This window comes from Haliotis asinina, chromosome 11 (genome assembly GCF_037392515.1).
Source record: "Haliotis asinina isolate JCU_RB_2024 chromosome 11, JCU_Hal_asi_v2, whole genome shotgun sequence".
NCBI classification, from domain to species: Eukaryota; Metazoa; Mollusca; class Gastropoda; order Lepetellida; family Haliotidae; genus Haliotis; species Haliotis asinina.
This window is the reverse complement of record NC_090290.1, coordinates 8,672,422-8,685,910: the sequence shown is the minus strand read 5'-3', so window position 1 is coordinate 8,685,910 and position 13,489 is coordinate 8,672,422. Positions and strand designations below refer to the sequence as shown.

General features: G+C 39.7%; 1 pseudogene; it reads right to left on the bottom strand.

Moving 5' to 3' along the window:
- Nucleotides 1-13,489, bottom strand: part of LOC137256482 (sodium-dependent proline transporter-like) — a 69,163-nt pseudogene that overhangs the window by 27,175 nt on the left and 28,499 nt on the right.

Sequence of the window (13,489 nt, the reverse complement as noted above, 5' to 3'; positions counted from 1 at the left end):
TTGGTCCCCTCCCCATTTAGAATTTGAAACGACTTTCATCAAGTCAAGTGCTTTCAGGCATTTAGTTTTGAGGGATTTGATATGTGGTAGAAACGTTAAATGTGAGTCAAAAATTAATCCCAAGAACTTGGCCTCCTTTACAACTTTGATGGGAGTGCCATCTAGAGATAGTTCTGGGTCCTTATGTGGCTTATATGTTCTGCAAAAATGTATACAATTAGTTTTGGACTTCGAAAATTTGAAGCCGTTTTCAAGACACCATTTATTTATTTTGTTTAAACACAACTGCAGTTGCCGTTCAATAGTATGCATATTTTTACCACGACAAGAAATGTTAAAATCATCCACAAATAATGATCCATCAATTGAATCGTTTAAAACTTTTGACAAACTATTTATCTTGATACTAAAAAGTGTGACTGACAAAATACTGCCTTGTGGAACACCCTGATCCTGATTATAATGATCAGACAGAGTAGAACCTACGCGAACTTGAAATTGTCTGTCATTTAAAAAGTTGGCTATGAATTGAGGCAAACGACCTCGCAAACCGAAATCATGTAGATCTCTCAAAATGCCATATTTCCAGGTTGTGTCATATGCTTTTTCTAGATCAAAAAAGATAGACACAGCATGTTGTTTATGAATTAGTGCGTTTTTCACAAATGATTCCAGTCGCACTAAGTGATCGACAGTACTTCTATTTTTACGGAAACCACACTGTATATCTATGATTAGGTTATTGGTTTCCAAGTACCAAACAAGTTCATTATTTATCATGCGTTCCATGGTCTTGCAAGCACAGCTAGTTAATGAAATCGGACGATAATTGGACGGATCCGTGTGGTCACGTCCAGGTTTAGGTATTGGTACTACTATGGCATCACGCCATGAAGAAGGAAACTTACCTGAAGTCCAAATATCATCAAAAGTAGATAAGAGCGTCTCTAAACAGGTTTCTGGTAAGTGTTTCAGGAGTTGATAATGTATGTTATCAGCTCCTGTAGCAGTGTCATGAGCTTGATCAAGAGCAGTATGGAGTTCATGAATAGAAAACGTTTCATTATAATCTTCCCCATTATCAGAATTGAAATTAATAGTTTTTTTTTCTTGTTGTTTTTGATACTGCTGAACTTTAGGTACATAATTAGGAGAGGAAGAATGTTTAGCAAGAGTTTCGCCCAGTTTATTCGCAATATCTGATTTATCAGTAAGTAATTGATCTCCATGTTTAAGATGATGGACAGTAGATTTAGTACCTTTACCTTTAATTTTCTGGACCATGTTCCATACCTTGGACATGGGTGTCCGAGAATTTATTTTAGATACATAATTTTGCCAAGATTGGCGTTTGTTCTGTTTAAAAGTACGCCGTGCTTTAGCATTTACAATTTTAAATTTATTTAAATTATGCACCATAGGATGGCGACGGAAATAATGTTCTGCTTTTTTCCTTGCTTTCCTAGCTTGTTTGCACTCATCGTTGAACCATGGTTTTCTTATGTGTGGAACTACAGAGGACTTTGGTATACACTCATCAGCTATGGAATTCAGTTCATCAGAAAAGCATTTAAAAGCATCAGTAACGTCAATAAAACGTTCAGGTTTAAGTTTTTCAGCACACAGTGTTTGATATAAAGCCCAGTTAGCCTTTTTAAAATTTCGTCTTGATGATGGAGGAACATCGGATGGAGTTACAGCTTTTAATACCGTAGGAAAATGGTCACTTCCACAGAGGTCATCGTGGACTGACCATTCGAATTCGTTTAATAGTTCTGAATTTGTCAATGACAACTCGAGAGCAGAATAAGTCCCTCTACCAGGGTGTAAATATGTGTTGAAACCATCATTATAAATACATAAATCGTTGTCAGAACAAAAGTCCTCCAACAACTTACCTTTAGTGTTTGTATTTACACCACCCCAAAGTGGGTTGTGTCCATTTAAATCTCCCATTATAATAGAGGGCTTCGGGAGTTGGTCATATAGAGCTTGGAGATCGGTTTTAGCAAACGTCGAAGACGGCGAAATATAAAGAGAGCATAGCGTAAATGCTACATGTAAAGTAATTCTCACAGCAACAGCCTGCATATTAGTATTAAGTGAAACAGGGCTTTGAATAACGTTTTGTCTCACTAGAATGGATGATCCTCCAGTGGCCCTATCACCCGGAGGTGAAAAAGAATGATATGCATTAAAATGACGAAGGTCAAATGTATCTGGTTTTTTTTAAATATGTCTCTTGGAGACATATCGCTGAAGGTGTAAAATCTTTGACTAATAACTGTAATTCATGTAAATTAGTCCTCAATCCTCTGCAGTTCCACTGTACAATATTATTGGAATAAACTATCTTTTAGGGGGATTTATGGGGGATCTACCACGCACTCTTTTGGTGGGCAACAAGCTATGTGCCCTAGAATGGACGTTTTCAGAAACGCCCATGTCTTCAAGTGACCCATATTTATTAAACAACTGAATCTTGTTTTGTGACCCTTTCGGGGTTCTGCCACTTAGTTTTTTCAAAGGATCTGGCCTTTTAGGTTTAGTTTTAACGGTTTCCGAAGATTTTGGAGTTGACTGAGAAGATGCCTCATGATCAGATGATGCTACTGACTGGATTTGGGACGAATGTGACTCTAGCGTTTGGGTAGATATTGTAGGTGAAGTAATCAGAGGAGCTTCTGATGTAATCCACGTCAAGTCAGTTTGACAGCTTGTGGTTGATTTTGTAATCCTTGCTTCTGACGGTGTTTTAGTTATAGAAGCATAGCTTTCTTTAGGTTCAGAACTTTGGACCAGTTTTTTGGCATCTGCAAAACTAATGTTTCGGGTGAATTTTAGTTTGTTGATTTCCATGTGAAACTTCCAGACAGGACATTCTTTAGAAAAGGATGAATGGGCACCAGTGCAGTTTGTACATTTCTTAACGTTACTGTCACAATCTTCTGTTGTATGTGTCTTTTCACCACAGTGAGCACAAACAACAGACAATGTGCAGTTATTAACCCCATGGCCGAACTTTTGGCATTTGAAACATCGAAGAGGGTTTGGAATGTACATTTCAACCTGGATGTTACAGTATCCTGCTTTCAGTGATTTTGGAACATTTGGAGAAGAGAAAGAAAACAAATATGTGTTTGTGTTGACAGTAGCATCATTTCTACGGGTTGTAAAATGTTTGACAAAAAGGACACCTTGCTCCTTCATCTCTGAGGTGATGTCAAGTTCTGACATGTCAGCAAACAAACGTTCACGGTCCCTGACAATTCCTTTGCTCGTGTTAAGTGTTTTGTGAGCCGAGATCGTAACTGGAATGCCAACAAAAGATTTTGTGCTCATAAGATTGGTGGCTTGCTGTCTTTTTGCACACTCAACCAGAAGGGCACCGGAACGTAATCGCCTAATGTTTTTAACATCACCAGCGATGCCTTGTATACCTTTAGCTACGGCAAAAGGATTCAACTTTAAAGGGGTCTTGTCAATAGTCTCAACAACAAGAAAACGTGGCCAGTAATCAATTGAGTAGGGCAGTCTGTGGTCAGTTTCAACGGGATCAGTATCAAGTTGACGTTTGCTCTTTTTTTGAGGGGTTTCGTAAGCCATGTTTAGTTAGTTAGATTTCATCATCTGAGCTCCCCACCCACCACGGAGTATCACAAGGACAGTGCTAAACGCAAGTGGGTCTCCGACTTGCAGCACCAAGGATACTCAGATGATATACTCTAGCGGAAGAATTATGAATAACTAATCCACCAGATTGGCCCATGAGCCACCGCCTTCTGGGCATAAGACTCTAGGCAAAATTCAAGTACAAATTATCATATTGCAAAATCCAAATAATGTCACTATAATAATAAGGCCAAGTCCGAAAATCAAACAATTCCAAATAAAATTTGTGCATTGACATATATATAGTCCATACACAGGGCTTGGCACGACCAGCCGATTGGTTGAACCGGGCCCATTCAACCACCCGTCTAGGTGAAGTAAGGGTCAAAGGGATGTTTTGAGCAAAGGGAACGCGGTCACAGGTCCCCAGTGCCCTCAACCCCCAGACTCCCGTCCTCCACCGACACAGGGCCGCAACCCACTGTGGACCCGGGTCGGTGGACTAAATATCCCCCCTCCCTCCCCGGGTCCACAACGGGGGTGTTGGCGAGCTCTTGGCGTTACCCAGCACCCACCACGAGCAGGTGGCTCGCCACGGGTGCCTGTACTCAACGAGCATGATTACAATGTTTGGTATTGTGAATGCTAAACCACGTGTACGTGCATTCATTGTGCTTTAGGAAAATGGAAAAATGAAAATGAATATGTGACCGTACTCATGGAAAACGTATTTGGAGATTTGCTTAGAGCTATATGTTCTCATGTTGTAGGTATATGTTAGAGAAAGCAATCGGTACTGCAGAACATAAAGGTATAAACGGAAAACCAGGCAAGATGCAAAACATATAAACGCAAAATAAATGTAATGTAACTAACAATTATCAAAATAATTGAAAATTTAGAAATCAGTAAAAGTATTGCAAAGACATACCCTCAGGAGTGAATCTACAGGAAGCAATATTTTACAGTAGAGATGTGTGTGCATCTCTGATGTTTCCGTAATAATCGGTACCTGTTGTAAAATATCCTCCACTGAATGAATGAGTTCATTTCTATGCGGTTCTTTATTAATGTTCTAACGATGTCATGGCTGGGGACACTAAAATGGGCTTTACACATTGTACTCATGAGGGAAGTCGAATCTAGGGCTTCAGCCTAACTACATGGCTACCTACCGCCCCATATTGTCCTGGAACATATACTAGGTGGATACAGACAACCTCGGAATACAGAGGAACAACACGTTCATTTCCTATCAAATGATACATGTTCTTGTTATATGTATATTGCACATGTTGTACATACTGGTAGGTAAAAGGAAAATATGTTGGTTGGTAAATCAAAACAAAAAGCATTAGGACAAAGCAACAATTTTATTAATGTGTGTTTTTATTAAAGTAATGGAAGTATAGTATAAACAGTGTGCTTCTGATGCGCAACATGTGCACATGCAGGGCTTTCTAAGTTGTACATTTCAACTCAAACGTGTCATAGAGAACACACATACAACGGCCTTTAATTGTAAATGGTAACTCTTAAAGCTGTTGTTAATAATTTCGTCAGCATATCTCAAAGTACTTTGAAACAATTCCACATAACAATGTGCAAAGGGAAAAAATGTATATTATATATTCGAAATATATAATTTCAAAAAATCGTTTTACAGCAGAAGAAGGAAATGGTGGTGCGTTCATAAGACGTCTGTCCTTGAAACGTTTGTTGACGTTTACACTTCCTATCCAAATTGAAAGTTCAGGTTCCCCACTTTTTTGGAAGAGTATACAGTGAAGTTCAGCAGAAAACAAATAGACAAATATATTTGTTACAGTGATGTTTTGTGAGAATCTATAATTGTAATGCATTACTGTATAATACTATTCTAACATTCCATACAGGTTGCTGTTATACGGGTGGGGATATCGTTTTCACAAGAGTGATGTTAAAATGTTTGATAAGATCCTTGCAGATAGTTTTAAAGGTGGGCGTGCCGTTTGTTTGTTCTTCACTCTACTCTTCATTTGGAGATCGTGGGACCCCAGTCAGCATCAGGTCTCAAGGCGATCTTTATACTCTGAAAGAAGCTATTAAAGACTTCATCAACATTAATGTATTGACTAGTTGAGGAGAGAAGTTTCTACAATAATTACTTTCACATACTTTATCCAGCATTGTGGACTGAGTATGGACAGGAAAAGGATCTGCTGGGTCAACAGCAAACTGATGCGTGTATGTTTAATGAAAGCTGATCCATATGTGCATGATTGGTCCCGATTCCACATTCCAGGTGGATGAAATGTCAAATCGTATTCAGAAAATATACCCGTTGGGAGAATTGAACTCAGGTCCTTGTCGTGATGGATAGGGCAAGGCACTAACTGATAGGTACTCATCAGGCTTTGCAGTATTGGCAAATACACAAGGCTGTTGTATTTTTCGAGACGTATTACATGTAGACAACCAGTCAAGTGAAACCAACGGTAACGTTCAGTAGTGAAATATGACGAATCACAGTTACCTTCTTCAGAGAATTGGTCGCCATGTGCTTCCTGACAGTGGTGACCATATAGATGGGTATCGGGAGAAGGGGCAGCACTGCAATGAACCAGCCGATAGTAGAGGCGTAGCTGGGAAACTTGTACTTGCCATAGGTCGGCGGTTGGTAGCGGAGAAGTGCCAAGATGAAGGCAGTCTGAACATAAAATATGTCAAAAAATGACACGATATGTAGAAGCAACTTCATCACAGTACTTCACAGACAAATATTATTCCTAAAATCGCACAAGTAACAAATCTGTAGCTGACAGTTCTTACACGAAGAGAGATGTATTTGTCATTCATATTAATTAGAGGAAGGATTGCCTTTTACCGAAAAATTATGCACTGCACATCCGTTCGTCCGTCCGTCCATCCATCCATACATACATAACTCTCAATATTGAAGGGTCACGTTGTCTTCAGGCTACACTCATAGTGTTAATAAACAACCCCTTTCAACTTACATAACATGTTTAATGTATGGAAAATACTTTTCAAGTAATATTCCTAACAATAAATGAAAAGCTTACGATTTTACAGAGCATTAATATGAGACACTCTTAGAAATCAGAATAGAAAATCATAGAGTCTTAAAATGATCAGTATCTTACCATTTTGTGTAGCCATCCCTTTGGTCAATGACATCGTTACACCGTGACACCATGCTGAGTATCAATTTGAAAAAGGTTTGCGGAATCTTCTTCCATTCGTTGAGTTCTTGGGCAGTTCATGGTTGATGATGTGGCCTCTCTCCTCTCCTACTCAACTCGTCCAATGCATGATTGAGGTTTGGAGAACATGCATAATTGAGGTCAGGAGCACATGCTGACCAGTCCGTGTGGTCAATACCTTGCTGTTGCAGGTAAGTTGTGACTATTCTTACCCAGTGTGGTCTTGCATTATCATCCTGCAAAATCGGAACACAGACGTGATGTGATGACACTTAAAGTCTCGTCTCGATATCGCTGACCATTGAGATTGCAATTAATGACGTAAATGCCATTTCGTCCAGTTGCTCAAATCCCAGCCCAAACATTTAAGGAGTCTCTACCAAATAGGTTGTGGGTAGCAACAGTTGTATCTCTGACACGTTCCACTCGACGACGGAAAGCCCTTCAATGACCATCATTAAATGACAGATTACATCTTTTTTCATCTGTAAACGATACGGCTGACCACTGGTGTTCATTCCACGGAGAATGACGCCTAGTCCATTCCATACGGGCCTGTCGGTGACGTCGTGTCAGTGATGGACGAACAGCAGCACGAAAGCGGCCAGGAACAGTATTCCATTTGATCTTGACGTTGTTGACATTTAACAGCTTGGAGATCCACTGTTTTCAAGAATCTGTTACGTGGGCGAGATTTACCAAGTGTTTATCCTGCTTCGCTGTACTTATCCTTTTGCCAGGTCTTCGTGCATACTCAACTGTCCCTGGCACCCGTGAAGAGCCACCTCCTCGTGGTGGGTGCTGGGTAACGCTAAGTGCTCTTCTCCCGTGTGGACCCGGGGCAGAATGTGTCCACGGCACCCCATTGCTTGTCGTAAGAGGCGACTAAATTGAGCAACCTGTTTGCCGTGGGTTGCACCCCTGTGTCGGTGGAGGACGGGATCCTGGTGGCTGAGGGCATGGGAGCAATGAATAGCGTCACTGTGCCCAACACGCCACTTTGGCCCTAACTTCACCTAGACGGGTGGTAGAATGGGCCCGATTCTATCAATCGGCTGGTCACGCTGGGCCCTGTGGTATGTTATTTTGTTATATCTTGACTCGGTACCTTCATTCTGAATACTCAGAACGTTCATGAATTTGTTTTATGTTCTTGCCTAGAGATTATTCCCAGAAGGCGGTGGCTCATGGGCCAATCTGGTTGATCCTTTGGATTAACTGGAGTATATCATTTCTGTAACCCTTTGGTGTCAGTTTGCTGGAACTCCGCTTACACATGACATCGTCCTTGTAGGCGCTCCATGGTGGGCAGGGAACATATTTGATGAACCATTCTACTATTCATTATGAGTAAGCAAAATCCAAAAAAAAAATCCAAAACGGCAACTTTCAGAATCTGATTCTGATGAATATGACGTTGTGATGAAATTGTTATATTCTGAGAGGGATACTTGGCCACGCTTTCTTGTTTTGGAAGCATAGGGTGAACGAACCCTTGCTTCCTATTCCCCATTTCTGGGAAAAGGGCCTACAAGGTAAAGCCGGTGAGTTGAATAATGTTTCCAAATTACGGTCTGGAGGTCTTCTGGTTGAATGTTTCAGGAAGTCACAGGCCATTAATCTCATGACGTCAACCAAACTAGCTGACATTCCAATTACATGTTCAGCACACAAGACGTTCAACTTTTCCAACGGACTAATCCGTGACAGAGACCGAAGTCTTGCTGACATTTCTGTTGAAGACATTGTCTCTCAACTCAGAAGTCAAGGTGTCATTGAGGCAAAGAGATTCACATACCGTAAAGATGACCGTGTATTCCCGTCCAATACATATCTTTTGACTTTTGACACCCCAGTTCTGCCTCTTCTATTAAGGTTGGATGTTTCTCCATGACTACAGATCTCTTTATCCCACGTTCTACTCGTTGTTTTAACTGTCAGGAGTTCGGCCATGGGCAAAATTCTTGTAGGAATAAGCTAGCTTGCTTTAGATGCGGAGAACCTGACCATGATGGGAAAACATGTACCAACACCTTCAAGTGGTTAAATTGCAAAGGAGACCATATGGCATCTTCTAAAGACTGTCCTCTTAGGAAATATGAGGCCGCTGTGCAGAGATTAAAAAGTGAAAAACGGCTAAGTTACTCTGATGCCAGAACACAAGCCAGACTTCTTGCACCTGTTTCAGAAAGTCCATCATATGCTTCAGTAGCTAAAAAAGGTCACGGTGTCTATACCCTGTCAGACAGATCTTTCCTGGGTACATTCCACCCATCCCAAGTCCCTTTCAGATCAATTACAAAATACCGTAAGTTCCAAAGGGGTCACAGAGCCATCACCAAAACAGAAAGGAACATTTTCTACACAGACAGACTCAAATCAAATCAAATCGTACAAATCTACCAAAGTGGATACAAAGAAAAAACATATTCAGTCTGACAGATTGCCAAAAGCATTAAAAGATACAGTGCAATTTCATAATAAATATGGATTGCTCGAACACCCGTGTGAGCGCGTGGCCATTCAAATGGTCACTCACCCAAAAAGAAAGGTAGAGCAGTATTTCCTGTTACTGCTCCTTAGATACTTATCCCTCCATGAGCCATTCAGCTAATCTTGTACAATGGAATTGTAGAGGACTTAAACATAACTTTCATGAAGTACAGTTGTTAGTGCAAGACCTTAAACCGTCAGCACTATGTCTCCAAGAGACGTATCTCAAACATACTGATGCATTTGCTTTAAGGCAGTACACTTGTTATCACTCTTTCTCTCCACCAGGGGATAAAGCGACTGGAGGTTCAACGATATTAGTTAGACGTAACATCATTCACAGCGATGTTCATTTGAATACCAATCTCCAAGCCGTAGCTATTCGCCTCAGCCTGCACATTGCGTTTACTCTGTGCTCTTTGTACATTCCACCTTCATCTGTTCTCCGACAAACTGATCTCCAAAATCTCTATGATCAGTTACCAAAGCCCTGTATCATCATGGGCGATTTGAACGGGCACAACCTTCTATGGGGAAGTACAAGCACAAACCATAAAGGTCAGATTATTGAGGAGTTTATATTTGAAAATAGCTTGTGTGTTCTTAATGACGAATCAAACACCTATTTACATCCTGGAACAGGAACCTATTCTGATGCCTATTCTATACCTATGATGATCCCCCTTTATCACGGTGGAATGTTAATAAAGCCAATTGGCCTATATATGAAATGCTGTGTATGGAAAAATTAATACCGGAAAACTTTATGAATGTATCAGATCCGATAGAGTTGTTTTCAGCTGAGTTAAATGAAATCGCTGACCAATCAATTCCTAAATCCTCTGAAATTCCTCATCTTCGTAAACCATGGTTCAACAATGAATGTAAACAAGCAAGAAAGTGTAGGAAGAAAGCAGAAAAATACTTTCGCAGACATCCTACCGTTCACAACTTAAATACTGTTAAAATTACGAGTGCCAAAGCACGACGAACTTATCAACAAAACAAGCGCCAGTCTTGGAGGAAATATGTTTCCAACATTATCTCGCGCACACCCATGTCTAAGGTGTGGAATATGGTCCAAAGAATAAAAGGCAAAGGTTCCAAATCCTCTGTTAAACATCTCAAAGAAGGTGAGAAATTGATAACTGGTAAGGGTGATATTGCCAATAAAATTGGTGAAACTCTTTCCAGAAATTCATCATCATCAAACTATATACCTGAATTAATGTCAGAAATATAAAAATCGACAAGAAAAACAAAGAATCAACTTTGACTCGAATAACGGTGAAGATTATAATGAAGTATTTTCACTACATGAGCTACATACTGCTCTCAAGCAAGCTCATGATACTGCAGCTGGAGATGACAACATTCATTACCAGTTACTGAAACATTTACTTAGTATTTACCTGAGACATGTCTTTTGACACTTTTGGAAATATTTCCGTTTGGATTTCAGGAAATTTTCCTCAGTCGTGGCACAATGCCATTGTAATCCCCATACCAAAGCCTGACCGAGATCATACAGATCCCTCAAATTACCGCCCTATATCGTTAACCAGTTGCGTTTGTAAAACCATGGAACGAATGGTAAACAATAGATTAGTCTGGTATTTGGAAACGAATAATCTTATCACAGATATTCAATGTGGTTTTCAGAAAAACCGAAGTACTATTGGTCATTTAGTACGATTAGAATCCTATGTTAAGAATGCTATTGTAAATAAACAACACGTTGTGTCAATTTTCTTTGATCTGGACAAAGAATATGATACCACTTGGAAGTATGGCATTTTAAAGGATTTATATGATTTCGGTTTGAGAGGTCGTTTGCCTCATTTTATCTCACAATCTTTAAAAGACAGGCAATTTCAAGTCCGAGTGGGATCACCCCTGTTTGACCATTATAATCAGGATCAGGGTGTTCTACAAGGCAGTATTTTGTCTGTAACACTCTTTAGAATCAAGATCAACAGTTTATCCAAGGTTTTCAATGATTCAATCGATGGATCACTTTTCGTGGATGATTTTAATATTTCTTGTCATGGAAAAAATATGCATACTATTGAACGGCAACTGCAGTTGTGCTTAAATAAAATTAACAAATTGTGTCTTGAAAACGGCTTTAAATTTTCTAAATCAAAAACCAATTGTATACATTTCTGTAGAAAATACAAACCGCATAAAGATCCAGAATTGTTTTTAAATAGCAGTCCCATCAAAGTCGTTAAGGAGGCAAAGATTTGGGTCTGATTTTCGACTCACATTTAACGTTTCTCCCCCATATCAAATCTTTAAAAAATAAATGCCTGAAGGCGCTGTATTTATTAAAAGTCGTTTCTAATTCAAAGTGGGGAGGTGATCAGGCTACCCTCCTCCACCTATATCGATCACTTGTCCGCTCACAACTTGACTATGGCTCCATCGTGTATGGTGGAGCCTGCAAACGCAACCTGAAACTATTAGATTCTGTCCATCACCAAGGTCTAAGACTTTGTCTTGGGTCCTTCAGAACTTCACCTATCGACAGTCTCTACGTTAAAGCAGACGAACCATCTCTTACCCATCGACGTATAAAATTAGCCTTACAACATATTACAAAGTTATATTCTAATAGGTCTAATCCTGGATTTCACTGTCTTTAATTCCCCTTATGAAGATTTATATAACAAGAAATCATTTCTTGTTCCACCTCTTGGGCTGAGAATTAAGCCTTTCATTACTGCTGCCGGCATTCAGCTAGATAATATAGCTCCTTCCTGTCTTCTTTCTTCTCCTCCTTGGCAGTTGGTTAGACCACAAGTTGACTTAACGTTAACTACATTTAAAAAATCAGAAACTAATGACTTATACTATAAACAAGAATATCATCAATTAAAAAACAAATATAACAATTACAAATCCTTATTTACAGACGGATCCAAGGACGGTGGTGCAGTAGCTTGTACCACGGCCATTGGATCCGGAACATTATCTTCTAGAATACCATATAACAGCTCTATTTTTACTGCAGAAGCAAACGCCATATTAACAGCTCAGAGGATCTTGACAGGCATCGCCAGCTGCTTCCCAAACATCATCTCAGCGTCGCTACTAATCCGCCGTATACCTGACAGAAACATACGATGGTGTCAGTAAGTAAAACCATCACTTTTAAGAGTAGAGTTTGTTTTTTTTCATGTGCATATTTCATGCATCTTTACTTAGCGATATAGAATCCAGTTTTCATCTGCCATTTGAATGACTGATACTACCGGTGCGCAATTACTTTGGGGCTTAATCTCCATCCAAAGTTGCCAGACATACACACGCAGCCACCACTGTAAGCGTAGCTCGCAACGTTGATACAGAATGGTCGACATTAGGTCGACTTTCGACAGGAGGCAACGCTACAATAGAGACTGGGTATATGCTGCTTACATCTGTAAACAAGAAAACGCGCGGCGCCCAGAATACGATAAACCACGTCGCAAATAAGTATACAAGCATATAGTTGTACGATTGTTAAACGTGTTTGTAAATATCACTTATATATATTACAATGGATCATTTACTAGCAGGTCGTTAGAGGGTGCTAAACGCAGGTCTACATTTTATTAACATTAATGAATCGAATAATAAATAATACAATATTTGCATTTATATAATACAATATTTGCATTTATATTGCGCCGCACTCCTGTCTCGAGGTGAGTGCTCATTGCGCTAACAGTCAAAACAGGCACATTATTACCCCGGATAACCCCGTTTACATCTGTATATTAGCTAAAGATAACGGATATATGTGTCGCTGGTAGCAGTATTATTTCTTTCACTTGTCCCACTTTAACCCTCTAATAATAAAGGAGTGCTACCTGACGCAGCCTTCTGCTATGACGACATGACACGGCATGACGGCATCGTATATCTTACGAATCCACATTACAATAAGATAAATATACGTCAGGGATCAGTGACCTCATAAAAAAACTACTACCTCCCCATTTAGAATTTGATACCACTTTCAACAGATCAAGTGCTTTCAGGCATTTAGTTTTCAGAGATTTAATATGAGGCAGAAACGTTAGTTGTGAGTCAAAAATTAATCCCAAGAACTTGGCCTCCTTGACAACTTTAATGGGAGTGCCATCTAAAGATAGTTCAGGGTCTTTATGTGGTTTATATTTACGACAAAA